The sequence below is a fragment of the Arachis hypogaea genome, chromosome 17 (assembly GCF_003086295.3).
Source record: "Arachis hypogaea cultivar Tifrunner chromosome 17, arahy.Tifrunner.gnm2.J5K5, whole genome shotgun sequence".
NCBI lineage: Eukaryota > Viridiplantae > Streptophyta > Magnoliopsida > Fabales > Fabaceae > Arachis > Arachis hypogaea.
The window spans coordinates 80124527-80140004 of NC_092052.1; the positions used below are offsets into that span (position 1 = coordinate 80124527).

General features: G+C 38.9%; 2 non-coding genes across 2 annotated transcripts; one reads left to right on the top strand and one right to left on the bottom strand.

Annotated features, from left to right (window-relative positions):
* Window positions 1–2086: 2086 nt before the first annotated feature.
* On the top strand, window positions 2087–2194 carry LOC112768248 (small nucleolar RNA R71). The gene has a single exon (XR_003185685.1). It is a non-coding gene; the product is annotated as a small nucleolar RNA R71 (small nucleolar RNA).
* A 6835-nt stretch (window positions 2195–9029) lies between these two features.
* On the bottom strand, window positions 9030–9137 carry LOC112767637 (small nucleolar RNA R71). Its single transcript, XR_003185079.1, has one exon. It is a non-coding gene; the product is annotated as a small nucleolar RNA R71 (small nucleolar RNA).
* Between the last annotated feature and the right edge of the window lie 6341 nt (window positions 9138–15478).

Consider the following 15478-nt stretch of genomic DNA (forward strand, 5'->3'; position numbering starts at 1 on the left):
CATGAGGTGTGAAGGATTTTTCATCCCTGCACCATGTTGGCGTGTAAACGCCCCCTTGATTGCCAATCCTGGCGTTAAACGCCAGGTTCCTGCCCATTTCTGGCATTTAACGCCAGCTTTTCTCCCCTTTCTGGCGTATAAACGCCAGCTCTGTGCCCATTTCTGGCGTTAAACGCCCAGAATAGTGCCAGACTGGGCGTTTAACGCCCATTCTGCTACCCTTACTGGAGTTTAAACGCCAGTAAGCTTCTCCTCCAGGGTGTGCTATTTTTAATACTGTTTTTCATTCTGTTTTTGTTTTTTCAGTTATTTTTGTGACTTCACATGATCATCAACCTACAGAAAACATAAAATAACAATGGAAAATAAATAGATATGATTAAATAAAATTGGGTTGCCTCCCAACAAGCGCTTCGTTAATGTCAATAGCTTGACAGTGGGCTCTCATGGAGCCTCACAGATACTCAGAGCATGATAATGGCCTCCCAACACCAAACTTAGAGTTTGAATATGGGGGCTCTAATTGACTCTACATTGAGAGAAGCTTTTCATGCTTCCTCTCCATGGTTACAGAGGGAGATCCTTGAGCTTTAAACACAATGGAGTCCTCATTCACTTGAAGGACTAATTCTCCTCTGTCAACATCAATCACAGCTTTTGCTGTGGCTAGGAAGGGTCTGCCAAGGATGATGGATTCATTCATACACTTTCCAGTGTCTAGGATTATAAAATCAGCAGGGATGTAGTGGCCTTCAACCCATACCAAGACATCCTCTACAAGTCCATAAGCCTGTTTCCTTGAATTGTCTTCCATCTCCAGTGAGATTCTTGCAGCTTGTACCTCAAGGATCCCTAGCTTCTCCATTACAGAGAGATGCATGAGGTTTATACTTGACCCCAGGTCACACAGAGCCTTCTCAAAGGGCATGGTGCCTATGGTACAAGGTATTGAGAACTTTTCAGGATCCTGTCTCTTCTGAGGTAATCTCTGCCTAGTCAAGTCATCCAGTTCTTTGGTAAGCAAGGAGGGTTCATCCTCCCAAGTCTCATTACCAAATAACTTGGCATTTAGCTTCATGATTGCTCTAAGGTACTTAGCAACTTGCTCTTCAGTAACATCTTCATCCTCTTCAGAGGAAGAATACTCATCAGAGCTCATGAATGGCAGAAGTAAATTCAATGGAATCTCTATGGTCTTAGTGTGACCTCAGATTCCCATGGTTCCTCACTAGGGAACTCCTTGGAGGCCAATGGACGTCCATTTAGGTCTTCCTCAGTGGAAATCACTGCCTTTCCCTCCTCTATGCATTCGGCCATGTGGGATGTGTGTTATGGCCTTGCATTCTCTCTTTGGGTTCTCTTCTGTATTGCTTGGGAGAGTACTAGGAGGGAGTTCAGTAATCCTCTTACTCAGCTGAACCACTTGTGCCTCTAAATTTCTAATGGAAGACCTTGTTTCAGTTATGAAACTTGGAGTGGTTTTAGTTAGATCAGAGATGATGGTTGCTAAGTCAGTTTGGCTCTACTTAGAATTCTTTGTCTGTTGCTAAGAAGATGATGGAAAAGGCTTGTTAATCCTAAACCTATTTCTTCCACCATTACTGTTGTTGAAGCTTTGTTGGGGCCTCTGTTGGTCCTTCCATGAGAGATTTGGATGATTTCTCCATGAAGGATTATAGGTATTTTCATAGGGTTCTCCCATGTAATTCACCTCTTCCATTGCTGGGTTCTCATGATCATAAGCTTCTTCTTCGGATGAAGCTTCTTTGGTACTGCCTGTTGCTGCTTGCATGCCAGACAGACTCTGAAAAATCATATTGACTTGCTGAGTCAATATTTTGTTATGAGCTAATATGGCATTCAGAGTATCAATCTCAAGAACTCCTTTCGTCTGATTTGTCCCATTATTCATAGGATTCCTTTCAGAAGTGTACATAAATTGGTTATTTACAACCATCTCAATGAGTTCCTGGGCTTCTGCAGGCATCTTCTTCAGATGAAGAGATCCTCCAGCAGAACTGTTCGATGACATCTTGGACAGTTCAGACAGACCATCATAGAAGATACCTATGATGATCCATTCAGAAAGCATGTCAGAAGGACACCTTTTGATCAATTGCTTGTATCTTTCCCAAGCTTCATAGAGGGATTCACCTTCCTTCTGTCTGAAGGTCTGGACCTGCACTCTTAGCTTACTCAATTTTTGAGGTGGAAAGAAATTGGCCATAAAAGCACTGACCAGCTTTTTCCAAGAGTTCAAGCTTTCCTTAGGTTGTGAATCCAACCATATCCTAGCTCTGTCTCTTACAGCAAAAGGGAAGAGCATAAGTCTGTAGACCTCAGGGTCAACCCCATTGTTCTTGACAGTGTCACAGATTTGCAAGAATTTAGCTAAGAATTGATGAGGATCTTCCAATGGAAGTCCATGAAACTTGCAATTCTGTTGCATTAGAGAAACTAATTGAGGCTTCAACTCAAAGTTGTTTGCTCCAATGGCAGGGATAGAGATGCTTCTCCCATAGAAGTCGGGAGTAGGTGTAGTAAAGTCACCAAGCACCTTCCTTGCATTGTTGGCATTGTTGTTATTTTTGGCTACCATGTCTTCTTGTTTAAAAATTTCTGTTAGGACCTCTACAGAGAGTTGTGCTTTAGCTTCTCTTAGCTTTCTCTCAAGATCCTTTCAGGTTCAGGATCAGCTTCAACAAGAATGCCTTTGTCTTTACTCCTGCTCATATGAAAGAGAGAAGGAGAAAGTATGAAATCCTCTATGTCACAGTATAGATATTCCTTGAGGTGTCAGAGGAAAAGAAGAATAGAAGGAAGAGGTAGAAAAGAGAGAATTCGAACTTATAGAGAGAGGGAGTCCGAATTGCACATTGAGGAAGAGTGCTAGTCCCTTAAATAGAAGAAGGTGAGAAGGGGAAAAAGAATTTTTGAAATTAAATTTTGAAAGATTTTGAAATAATTAAAAGAAATTCTGAAAAAAATTGATTGATGATTTTTGAAAATTAAAATTGAGAAAGTGGTTAAGTGATTTTGAAAAAGATTTCGAAATCATAAATAATAAAAAAAGATATGATTGAAAATTATTTTGAAAAAGATGTGATTGAGAAGATATGATTGAAAATCAATTTAAAATAAATTTTTAAAATTAAAGTTGATTACTTGACTAACAAGAAATTAAAAGACATGATTCTAGAATTTAAAATTTGATCCTTTCTTAATAGGCACGTAACAACTTGAAAATTTTGAATTAAATCATTAATTGTAGCAAGGATTTTCGAAAATAATAAAAAATAGAAAGGATTTGATTTTGAAAAGATATGATTGAAAAGATATGATCTGAAAAAGATTTGATTTTGAAAAATTATGAAAATTTGAAAAAGATTTGAATTGAAAACAAAATCTTCCCTCTTGTGCCATCCTAGCGTTAAACGCCCAGAATGGTATCCATTTTGGCGTTTAACGCCCAAAATACTACCCTTTTCGGCGTTTAACGCCCAGCCAGGTACCCTAGCTGCCGTTTAAACGCCAGTTTTCCTTCCTCACTGGGCGTTTTGAACGCCCAGCTTTTTTTGTGTAATTCCTCTTCTGCATGTTCTGAATCTTCAATTCTCTGTATTATTGACTTGAAAAGACATAGTTTTGAAATTTTTTTTGAATTTTTAATGATAAGAAACAACAAAATAAAACTAATCATGGAAAACTAAGATCAAATAAACAATGCATGCAAGACACCAAACTTAGAAATTTTCATATTAGAGATACTAACAAATTGAGAATGCATATGAGAAAAAACAAAACACACAAAACAAGAGAATTTAAAGATCAGACCCAATAAAATCATCAAGAACAACTTGAAGATTAATGAAGAACATCATGCATAAAATTTCAAAAAATGCAAGAAAAGGAAAAACATGCAATTGACACCAAACTTAAAATTTGACACTAGACTCAAACAAGAAACATAAATTATTTTTGGTTTTTATGATTTTATAAATTTTTTTGTAATTTTTCGAAAATTATTTGGAAAAGAAAATAAAGATTTCAAAATTCTTAATAAGAATTCCAGGAATCATGCAATGTTAGTCTAAAGCTTCAGTCTAAAAAGATTAGACATGGCTAGCCAAACTTCAGCAGTACATTACATACAATAGCCAAATTGATGAGAATCAATCAGCTTTTGTGATGATAAAAACATCATCTGAAACTCTAGAATTCATTCTTAAAAATTCTGAAGAATAAAAATAAAATAAAGTTACCTAATCTAAGCAACAAGATGAACCGTCAGTTGTCCAAACTCGAACAATCCCCGACAACGGCGCCAAAAACTTGGTGCACGAAATTGTGATCATCAATGGCGCCAACAACTTAGTACGCACAATTGTAATCTCAACTCTTTGTCACAACTCCGCACAAATAACTAGAAAGTGCACTAGGTCGTCCAAGTAATAAACCTTACGTGAGTAAGGGTCGATCCCACGGAGATTGTCGGCTTGAAGCAAGCTATGGTGATCTTGTAAATCTCAGTCAGGCGGATTCAAATGGTTATGGAGAATTGATAATTAAAAGATAAATAAAACATAAAATAAGATAGAGATACTTATATAATTAATTGATGAGAATTTCAGATAAACGTATGAAGATGCTTCGTTCCTCCTGAACTTCTGCTTTCCTATTGCCTTCATCCAATCATTCATACTCCTTTCCATGGTAAGCTGTATGTTGGGTATCACCGTTGTCAATGGCTACCTCCCGTCCTCTCAGTGAAAATGGTCCAAATGCGCTGTCACCACACGGCTAATCATCTGTCGGTTCTCGATCATGTTGGAATAGGATCCATTGATCCTTTTGCGTCTGTCACTACGCCCAACACTCGCTAGTTTGAAGTTCGTCACAGTCATCCCTTCCCAGATCCTACTCGGAATACCTGATGAGCGGATAATTTATACGCTTTTTGGCATTGTTTTTAGTATGTTTTTAGTAGGATCTAGTTACTTTTAGGGATGTTTTCATTAGTTTTTATGTTAAATTCACATTTCTGGACTTTAATATGAGTTTGTGTGTTTTTCTGTGATTTCAGGTATTTTCTGGCTGAAATTGAGGGACTTGAGCAAAAATCTGATTCAGAGGTTGAAGAAGGACTGCTGATGCTGTTGGATTCTGACCTCCCTGCACTCAAAGTAAATTTTCTGGAGCTACAAAACTCGAAATGGCGCGCTTCCAATTGCGTTGAAAAGTAGACATCCAGGGCTTTCCAGAAATATATAATAGTCCATACTTTGGCCAAGAATTGATGACGTAAACTGGCGTTCAACGCCAGCTTTCTACCCAAATCTGGCGTCCAGCGCCAGAAAAGGATCCAAAACCAGAGTTGAACGCCCAAACTGGCACAAAAACTGGCGTTCAACTCCACAAATGGCCTCTGCACGTGCAACACTCAGGCTCAGCCCAAACACACACCAAGTGGGCCCCGGAAGTGGATTTATGCATCAATTACTTACTCATGTAAACCCTAGTAGCTAGTTTATTATAAATAGGACATCTTACTATTGTATGAGGCATCTTTTGATCATCTTAGGATCTTAGGATCATCTTTGAACGCATTGTTCTTAGATCAAGGGGGCTGGCCATCTCGGCCATGCCTGGACCTTCACTTATGTATTTTCAACAGTAGAGTTTTTACACTCCATAGATTAAGGTGTGGAGCTCTGCTGTTCCTCAAAGATTAATGCAAAGTACTACTGTTTTCTATTCAATTCTTCTTATTTCGCTTCTAAGATATCCATTCGCACCCAAGAATGTGATGAAGGTGATGATTATGTGTGACGCTCATCATCCTTCTCCCTTATGAACGCGTGCCTGACAAACACTTCTGTTCTACATGAATTGAGCTAGAATGAATATCTCTTAGATCTCCTAACCAGAATCTTCGTGGCGTAAGCTAGAATGATGGCGGCATTCAAGAGAATCCGGAAGGTCTAAACCTTGTCTGTGGTATTCTGAGTAGGATTCAATGATTGAATGACTGTGACGAGCTTCAAACTCGCGATTGTTGGGCGTTAGTGACAGACGCAAAAGGAGGGTGAATCCTATTCCAGCATGATCGAGAACCGACAGATGAATAGCCGTGCCGTGACAGGGTGCGTGAGCATATTATTCACTGAGAGGAGGGGATGTAGCCACTGACAACGGTGATGCCCTTGCATAAAGCCAGCCATGGAAAGGAGTAAGACTGATTGGATGAAGATAGCAGGAAAGCAGAGGTTCAGAGGAACGAAAAGCATCTCCATTCGCTTATCTGAAATTCTCACCAATGATTTACATAAGTACCTCTATCCCTATTTTATTATATCATATTCGAAAACACTATTATCACTTTATATCTGCCTGACTGAGATTTACAAGGTGACCATAGCTTGCTTCATACCAACAATCTCCGTGGGATTCGACCCTTACTCACGTAAGGTATTACTTGGACGACCCAGTGCACTTGCTGGTTAGTTGTATCGAAGTTGTGACAATTATGAATTAAGATCAGAGCACCAAGTTTTTGGAGCCATTACCAGGATTTGTTTGAGCCTGGAGATCACAATTTCGTGCACCAAGTTTTTGGCGCCGTTGCCGGGGATTGTTCGAGTTTGGACAACTGACGGCTCATCTTGTTGCTCAGATTAGGTAATTTTCTTTTTATTTTATTTTCAAAAATTTTTCAAAAATATTTTCAAAAATCTCTCATCTGTTTTCGAAAAAATAAAAAAATGTTTTCAAAAAATTTTATTCAAAATATTTAAGAATGAATTCTAGTGTTTCATGAAGCATGTGAAGCCTGGCTGGCTGTAAAGCCATGTCTAAATTCATTTGGACTGAGGCTTGCAATTTGTTATCAAGAGCATTTTAGTTGTTGCTCATCCACCTGCTGCTGATCCATGATCACCTGCTGAAGCTTGGCTGGCCATTGGCCATGTCTAGTGTTTTGGACTGGAGCTTTCTTTGAAAGCTTGGCTGGCTAGTGAGCCATGTCTAATTCCTGGACTGAAGCTTTAGACTAAGAATGCTAGATTCCTGGAATTCATATTAAAAATTTTGGAATCCTTATTTTTATTTTTCAATTAATTTTCGAAAAAAATCCAAAAAAAATTAGAAAATCATAAAAATCAAAAATATTTTTAGGTTTCTTGTTTGAGTCTTGAGTCATGTTATAAGTTTGGTGTCAATTGCATGTGCATCTTGCATTTTTCGAAAATTTTATGCATTCATAGTGTTCTTCATGATCTTCAAGTTGTTCTTGGTAAGTCTTCTTGTTTGATCTTGATGATTTTTTGTTTTGTGTCTTTTCATGTTTATCATATGCATTCTTGAATTCTTAGTGCCTAAGCATTAAAGAATTCTAAGTTTGGTGTCTTGCATGTTTTCTTTGCATTAAAAATTTTTCAAAATTGTCTATGATGTTCATCTTGACATTCATAGTGTTCTTGGTGTTCATCTTGACATTCATAGCATTCTTGCATGCATTCATTGTTTTGATCTAAAAATTTCATGCATTGCATAATTTTCATGTTTTCATAAAAATTCAAAAAAAATCAAAAAATATCTTTCCCTTTTTCTCTCATCAAATTCGAAAATTTGAGTTGACTTTTTCAAAAATTTTTAAAATCAAGTTGTTTCTTATGAGTCAAATCAAATTTTCAATTTGAAAATCTTATCTTTTTCAAAATCTTTTTCAAAAATCAAATCTTTTTCAAAATTCTTAGTTATTTTCGAAAATTCCAAAAATATTTTTCAAAAATCTTTTTCTTATTTTTATACCAAATTTTCGAAAATAACTTAATCAATTAATGTTTTGATTCAAAAATTTGAAGTTTGTTACTTGCTTGTTAAGAAAGATTCAAACTTTAAGTTCTAGAATCATATCTTGTGATTTCTTATGAATCAAGTCATTAATTGTGATTTTAAAAATCAAATCTTTTTCAAAACTAATTTTATCATATCTTTTCAAAAATATCTTCTTATCTTATCTTTTTCAAAAATATCTTTTCAAATATCTTTTCTAACTTCCTAACTTCTTATCTTTTCAAAATTTGTTTCAACTAACTAACTAACTTTTTGTTTGTTTCTTAACTTTTTCAAAACTACCTAACTAACTCTCTCTCTTTAATTTTCGAAAATATCTTCCCTCTTTTTCAAAAATTTCTTTTTAATTAACTAATTATTTTTATTTTTTATTTTTGATTTCAAAAAAAAAAAAATACTAACAATTTTCAAAAACTAATTTTCAAAAATCACTAACTCCTTTTCAAAAATAATTTTTGAAAATTCATCTCATTCTATTTATTCATTCATATCCTAACATCTCACCTCACATCATCACCAAATTCGAACCCCCTCTTCTATCTGTGTTCGAATTTCCTCTTCTTTTCTTATACTAACAATAAGGATCCTCTTTACTGTGACATAGAGGATTCTTCTTCTTTTCTTTTTCTCTCCTCTTTCTTATGAGCAGGGACAGAGAAAAAGGCATTCTTGTTGAAGCTGATCCAGAACCTGAAAGGACTCTGAAGAGAAAATTAAGAGAAGCTAAATTACAACAATCCAGAGACAACTTGATTGAAAATTTCGAACAAGTAAAGGAGATGGCAGCCGAACCCAACAACAATGCAAGGAAGATGCTTGGTGACTTTACTGCACCAAATTCCAATTTACATGGAAGAAGCATCTCCATTCCTGCCATTGGAGCAAACAACTTTGAGCTGAAACCTCAATTAGTTTCTCTGATGCAGCAGAACTGCAAGTTTCATGGACTTCCATCTGAAGATCCTTTTCAGTTCTTAACTGAATTCTTGCAGATATGTGATACTGTTAAGACTAATGGAGTAGATCCTGAAGTCTACAGGCTCATGCTTCTCCCTTTTGCTGTAAGAGACAGAGCTAGATTATGGTTGGATTCTCAACCCAAAGACAGCCTGAACTCTTGGGATAAGCTGGTCACGGCTTTCTTAGCCAAGTACTTTCCTCCTCAAAAGCTGAGCAAGCTTAGAGCTGATGTTCAAACCTTCAGACAGAAAGAAGGTGAATCCCTCTATGAAGCTTGGGAAAGATACAAACAGTTGACCAAAAAGTGTCCTTCTGACATGCTTTCAGAATGGACCATCCTGGATATATTCTATGATGGTTTATCTGAGCTATCAAAGATGTCACTGGACACTTCTGCAGGTGGATCCATTCACCTAAAGAAAACGCCTGCAGAAGCTCAAGAACTCATTGACATAGTTGCTAATAACCAGTTCATGTACACTTCTGAAAGGAATCTTGTGAATAATGGGACGCCTATGAAGAAGGGAGTTCTTGAAGTTGATACTCTGAATGCCATATTGGCTCAGAATAAAATATTGACTCAGCAAGTCAATATGATCTCTCAGAGTCTGCATGGAATGCAAGCTGCATCCAACAGTACTCAAGAGGCATCTTCTGAAGAAGAAGCTTATGATCCTGAGAACCCTGCAATAGCAGAGGTAAATTACTTAGGTGAACCTTATGGAAACACCTATAACTCAACATGGAGAAATCATCCAAATTTCTCATGGAAGGATCAAAATCCCCAACAAGGCTTTAATAATGGTGGAAGAAACAGGTTTAGCAATAGCAAACCTTTTCCATCATCCACTCAGCAACAGACAGAGAACTCTGAACAAAATGCTTCTAATTTAGCAAATCTAGTCTCTGATCTATCTAAGGCCACTGTAAGTTTCATGAATGAAACAAGGTCTTCCATTAGAAATTTGGAAGCACAAGTGGGCCAGCTGAGTAAAAGGATCACTGAAATCCCTCCTAGTACTCTCCCAAGCAATACAGAAGAGAATCCAAAAGGAGAGTGCAAGGCCATTGACATAAGCACCATGGCCGAACCTGTAAGGGAAGGAGAGGACGTGAATCCCAAGTAGGAAGACCTCCTGGGACGTCCAATGATCAATAAGGAGCTTCCCTCTGAGGAACCAAAGGAATTTGAGACTCATCTAGAGACCATAGAGATTCCATTGAACCTCCTTATGCCCTTCATGAGCTCTGATGAGTATTCCTCTTCTGAGGAGAATGAGGATGTTACTAAAGAGCAAACTGCCAAGTTTCTTGGTGCAATCATGAAGCTGAATGCCAAATTGTTTGGCATTGATGCTTGGGAAGTTGAACCTCCCTTGTTCATCAATGAACTAAGTGATCTGGATCAACTGACATTGCCTCAGAAGAGACAGGATCCTGGAAAGTTCATAATACCCTGTACCATAGGCACCATGATCTTTAAGGCTCTGTGTGACCTTGGTTCAGGAATAAACCTCATGCCCCTCTCTGTAATAGAGAAACTGGGAATCTATGGGGTGCAAGCTGCTAAAATCTCACTAGAGATGGCAAACAGCTCAAGAAAACAGGCTTATGGACAAGTAGAAGATGTATTAGTAAAGGTTGAGGGCCTTTACATACCTACTGATTTCATAGTTCTGGATACTGGAAAGGAAGAGGATGAATCCATCATCCTAGGAAGACCTCTCCTAGCCACTGCAAGAGCTGTAATTGATGTTGACAGAGGTGAAATAGTCCTTCAATGGAATGAGGATTCCCTTGTGTTTAAAACTCAAGGATCTCCCTCTGCAACCATGGAGAGGAAGCAGAAAAAGCTTCTCTCAAAGCAGAGTCAACCAGAGCCCCCACAGTCAAACTCTAAGTTTGGTGTTGAACTCCCATATCCAAACTCTAAGTTTGGTGTTAGAGAGTCTCAACAAAGCTCTGCACATCTGTGAGGCTCCATGAGAGCCCACTGTCAAGCTATTGACATTAAAGAAGCGCTTGTTGGGAGGCAACCCAATGTTTATCTAATTCTTATTTTTATTATTTTTCATGTTTTCTTAGGTTCATGATCATGTGGAGTCACAAAATGAATATAAAAATTGAAAACGGAATCAAAAACAGCAGAAGAAAAATTACACCCTGGAGGAGCATCTGTCTGGCGTTCAGCGCCAGAACAGAGCATGGTTCTGGCGCTGAATGCCCAAAATGGGCAGCTTCTGGGCGCTGAACGCCAGAACAGGCATGGTTCTGGCGTTCAACGTCAAAAATGGCACACAGATGGGCGTTGAACGCCCAAAATGGCCACCAACCTGGCGCTGAACGCCCAGAGTTGGGTACAAGGGCATTTTTACATGCCTAATGGGTGCAGGGATGTAAATCCTTGAACACCTCAGGATCTGTGGACCCCACAGGATCCACTCAGGATCTGTGGACCCCACAGGATCCACTCAGGATCTGTGGACCCCACAAGGATCCCCAACTACCTCCACTCACTTCTTCTCACCACTCTCTTTCACACAACCCCATAAACACTCTTCCCTAAAAACCCCTCACCAATCACCTCAATCTCGCTTCCCCACTAAACCTTCACCACTCACATCCACCCACTCTTCCCAATAAACCTACCTCATAAACTCCACCTACCTTCAAAATTCAAAACCAATTTCCCACCCAAACCCACCCATATGGCCGAAACAATACCCCACCTCCCTACCCTATATAAAGCTCTCCATTCTTCTTCAAATTCACACAACACACCCCTCTACACTCCTCTTGGCCGAAACCACATTTCCCTCTCCCTCTCCATATTTCTTCTTTTTCTTCTTCTATTCTTTTGTTTATTGCTCAAGGGCGAGCAATATTCTAAGTTTGGTGTGGTAAAAGCATAGCTTTTTTGTTTTTCCATTACCATTGATGGCATCTAAGACCGGAGAATCCTCTAGAAGAGGGAAAGGGAAGACAAAAGCTTCCACATCCGAGTCATGGGAGATGGAAAGGTTCATCTCCAAAGCCCATCAAGACCACTTCTATGATGTTGTGGCCAAGAAAAAGGTGATCCCTGAGGTCCCTTTTAAACTCAAAAGAAATGAGTATCCGGAGATCCGACATGAAATTCAAAGAAGAGGTTGGGAAGTTCTAACAAATCCCATCCAACAAGTCGGCATTCTAATGGTTCAAGAGTTCTATGCCAATGCATGGATCACCAAGAACCATGATCAAAGTAAGAACCCGGATCCAAAGAACTATGTTACAATGGTTCGGGGGAAATACTTAGATTTTAGTCCGGAGAATGTGAGGTTGGCGTTCAACTTGCCATACATGGAAGAGAACGCACGCCCCTACACAAGGAGAGTCAACTTTGATCAAAGGTTGGACCAAGTCCTTATGGACATATGTGTAGAAGGAGCTCAATAGAAGATTGACTCCAAAGGCAAGCCGGTTCAACTAAGAAGATTGGACCTCAAGCCTATAGCTAGAGGATGGTTGGAGTTTATTCAATGCTCAATCATTCCCACTAGCAACCGGTCTGAAGTTACTATAGACCGGGCCATCATTATCCATAGCATCATGATTGGAGAAGAGGTGGAAGTTCATGAGATTATACCTCAAGAACTCTACAAGGTGGCTGACAAGTCCTCCACCATGGCAAGGTTAGCCTTTCCTCACCTCATTTGCCACCTATGCAATTCAGCTGGGATTGACATAGAGGGAGATATCCTCATTAAAGAGGAAAAGCCCATCACTAAGAAAAAGATAGAGCAAGCAAGAGAGCCCAGTCATGGAGCTCAAGAGGCGCAAGAAGCTCATCACCATGAGATTCCGGAAATGCCTCAAATGCACTTTCCTCCACAAAATTTTTGGGAGTAAATCAACACCTCCCTAGGAGAATTGAGTTCCAATATGGGACAACTAAGGGTGGAACATCAAGAGCACTCCATCATGCTTCATGAAATAAGAGAAGATCAAAAAGCAATGAGGGAGGAGCAACAAAGACAAGGAAGAGACATAGAAGAGCTCAAGGACATCATTGGTTCCTCAAGAAGGAAACGCCACCATCACTAAGGTGGATTCATTCCTTGTTCTTCTTTTTTCTGTTTTTCGTTTTCTATGTTATGTGCTTATCTATGTTTGTGCCTTCATTACATGATCATTAGTAGTTAGTAACTATGTCTTAAAGTTATAAATGTCCTATGAATCCATCACCTCTCTTAAATGAAAAATGTTTTAATTCAAAAGAACAAGAAGTACATGAGTTTCGAATTTATCCTTGAACTTAGTTTAATTATATTGATGTGGTGACAATGCTTCTTGTTTTCTGAATGTATGCTTGAACAGTGCATATGTCTTTTGAAGTTGTTGTTTAAGAATGTTAAATATGTTGGCTCTTGAAAGATTGATGACTAGGAGACATGTTATTTGATAATCTGAAAAATCATAAAAATGATTCTTGAAGCAAGAAAAAGCAGCAAAGAACAAAGCTTGCAGAAAAAAAATAGGCGAAAAAAAAAATATAGAAAGAAAAAGAAAAAGCAAGCAGAAAAAGCCAAAGCTCTTAAAACCAAGAGGCAAGAACAAAAAGCCAATAACCCTTAAAACCAAAAGGCAAGGGAAATAAAAAGGATCCCAAGGCTTTGAGCATCAGTGGATAGGAGGGCCTAAAGGAATAAAATCCTGGTCTAAGCGGCTAAACCAAGCTGTCCCTAACCATGTGCTTGTGGCGTGTAGGTGTCAAGTGAAAACTTGAGACTGAGCGGTTAAAGTCAAGGTCCAAAGCAAAAAAAAAAAAGAGTGTGCTTAAGAACCCTGGACACCTCTAATTGGGGACTTTAGCAAAGCTGAGTCACAATCTGAAAGGGTTCACCCAATTAGGTGTCTGTGGCATTTATGTATCCGGTGGTAATACTGGAAAACAAAGTGCTTAGGGCCACGGCCAAGACTCATAAAGAAGCTGTGTTCAAGAATCATCATACTGAACTAGGAGAGTCAATAACACTATTCGAACTCTGAGTTCCTATAGATGCCAATCATTCTGAACCTCAATGGATAAAGTGAGATGCCAAAACTATTCAAGAGGCAAAAAGCTATAAGTCCCGCTCATATGATTGAAGCTCTGTTTCATTGATAGTTTGGAATTTATAGTATATTCTCTTCTTTTTATCCTATTTGATTTTCAAGTTGCTTGGGGACAAGCAACAATTTAAGTTTGGTGTTGTGATGAGCGGATAATTTATACGCTTTTTGGCATTATTTTTAGTATGTTTTTAGTAGGATCTAGTTACTTTTAGGGATGTTTTCATTAGTTTTTATGTTAAATTCACATTTCTGGACTTTACTATGAGTTTGTGTGTTTTTCTGTGATTTCAGGTATTTTCTGGCTGAAATTGAGGGACTTGAGCAAAAATCTGATTTAGAGGTTGAAGAAGGACTGCTGATGCTGTTGGATTCTGACCTCCCTGCACTCAAAGTGAATTTGCTGGAGCTACAGAACTCGAAATGGCGCGCTTCCAATTGCGTTGAAAAGTAGACATCTAGGGCTTTCCAGCAATATATAATAGTCCATACTTTGGCCAAGAATTGACGACGTAAACTGGCGTTCAACGCCAGCTTTCTACCCAAATCTGGCGTCCAGCGCCAGAAAAGGATCCAAAACCAGAGTTGAACGCCCAAACTGGCACAAAAACTGGCGTTCAACTCCACAAATGGCCTCTGCATGTGCAACACTCAGGCTCAGCCCAAACACACACCAAGTGGGCCCCGGAAGTGGATTTATGCATCAATTACTTACTCATGTAAACCCTAGTAGCTAGTTTATTATAAATAGGACCTCTTACTATTGTATGAGGCATCTTTTGATCATCTTAGGATCTTAGGATCATCTTTGAATGCATTGTTCTTAGATCAAGGGGGCTGGCCATCTCGGCCATGCCTGGACCTTCACTTATGTATTTTGAACAGTAGAGTTTCTACACTCCATAGATTAAGGTGTGGAGCTCTGCTGTTCCTCAAAGATTAATGCAAAGTACTACTGTTTTCTATTCAATTCTTCTTATTTCGCTTCTAAGATATCCATTCGCACCCAAGAATGTGATGAAGGTGATGATTATGTGTGACGCTCATCATCCTTCTCCCTTATGAACGCGTGCCTGACAAACACTTCTGTTCTACATGAATTGAGCTAGAATGAATATCTCTTAGATCTCCTAACCAGAATCTTCATGGCGTAAGCTAGAATGATGGCGGCATTCAAGAGAATCCGGAAGGTCTAAACCTTGTCTGTGGTATTCTGAGTAGGATTCAATGATTGAATGACTGTGACGAGCTTCAAACTCGCGATTGTTGGGCGTTAGTGACAGACGCAAAAGGAGGGTGAATCCTATTCCAGCATGATCGAGAACCGACAGATGAATAGCTGTGCCGTGACAGGGTGCGTGAGCATATTATTCACTGAGAGGAGGGGATGTAGCCACTGACAACGGTGATGCCCTTGCATAAAGCCAGCCATGGAAAGGAGTAAGACTGATTGGATGAAGATAGCAGGAAAGCAGAGGTTCAGAGGAACGAAAAGCATCTCCATTCGCTTATCTGAAATTCTCACCAATGATTTACATAAGTACCTCTATCCCTATTTTATTATATCATA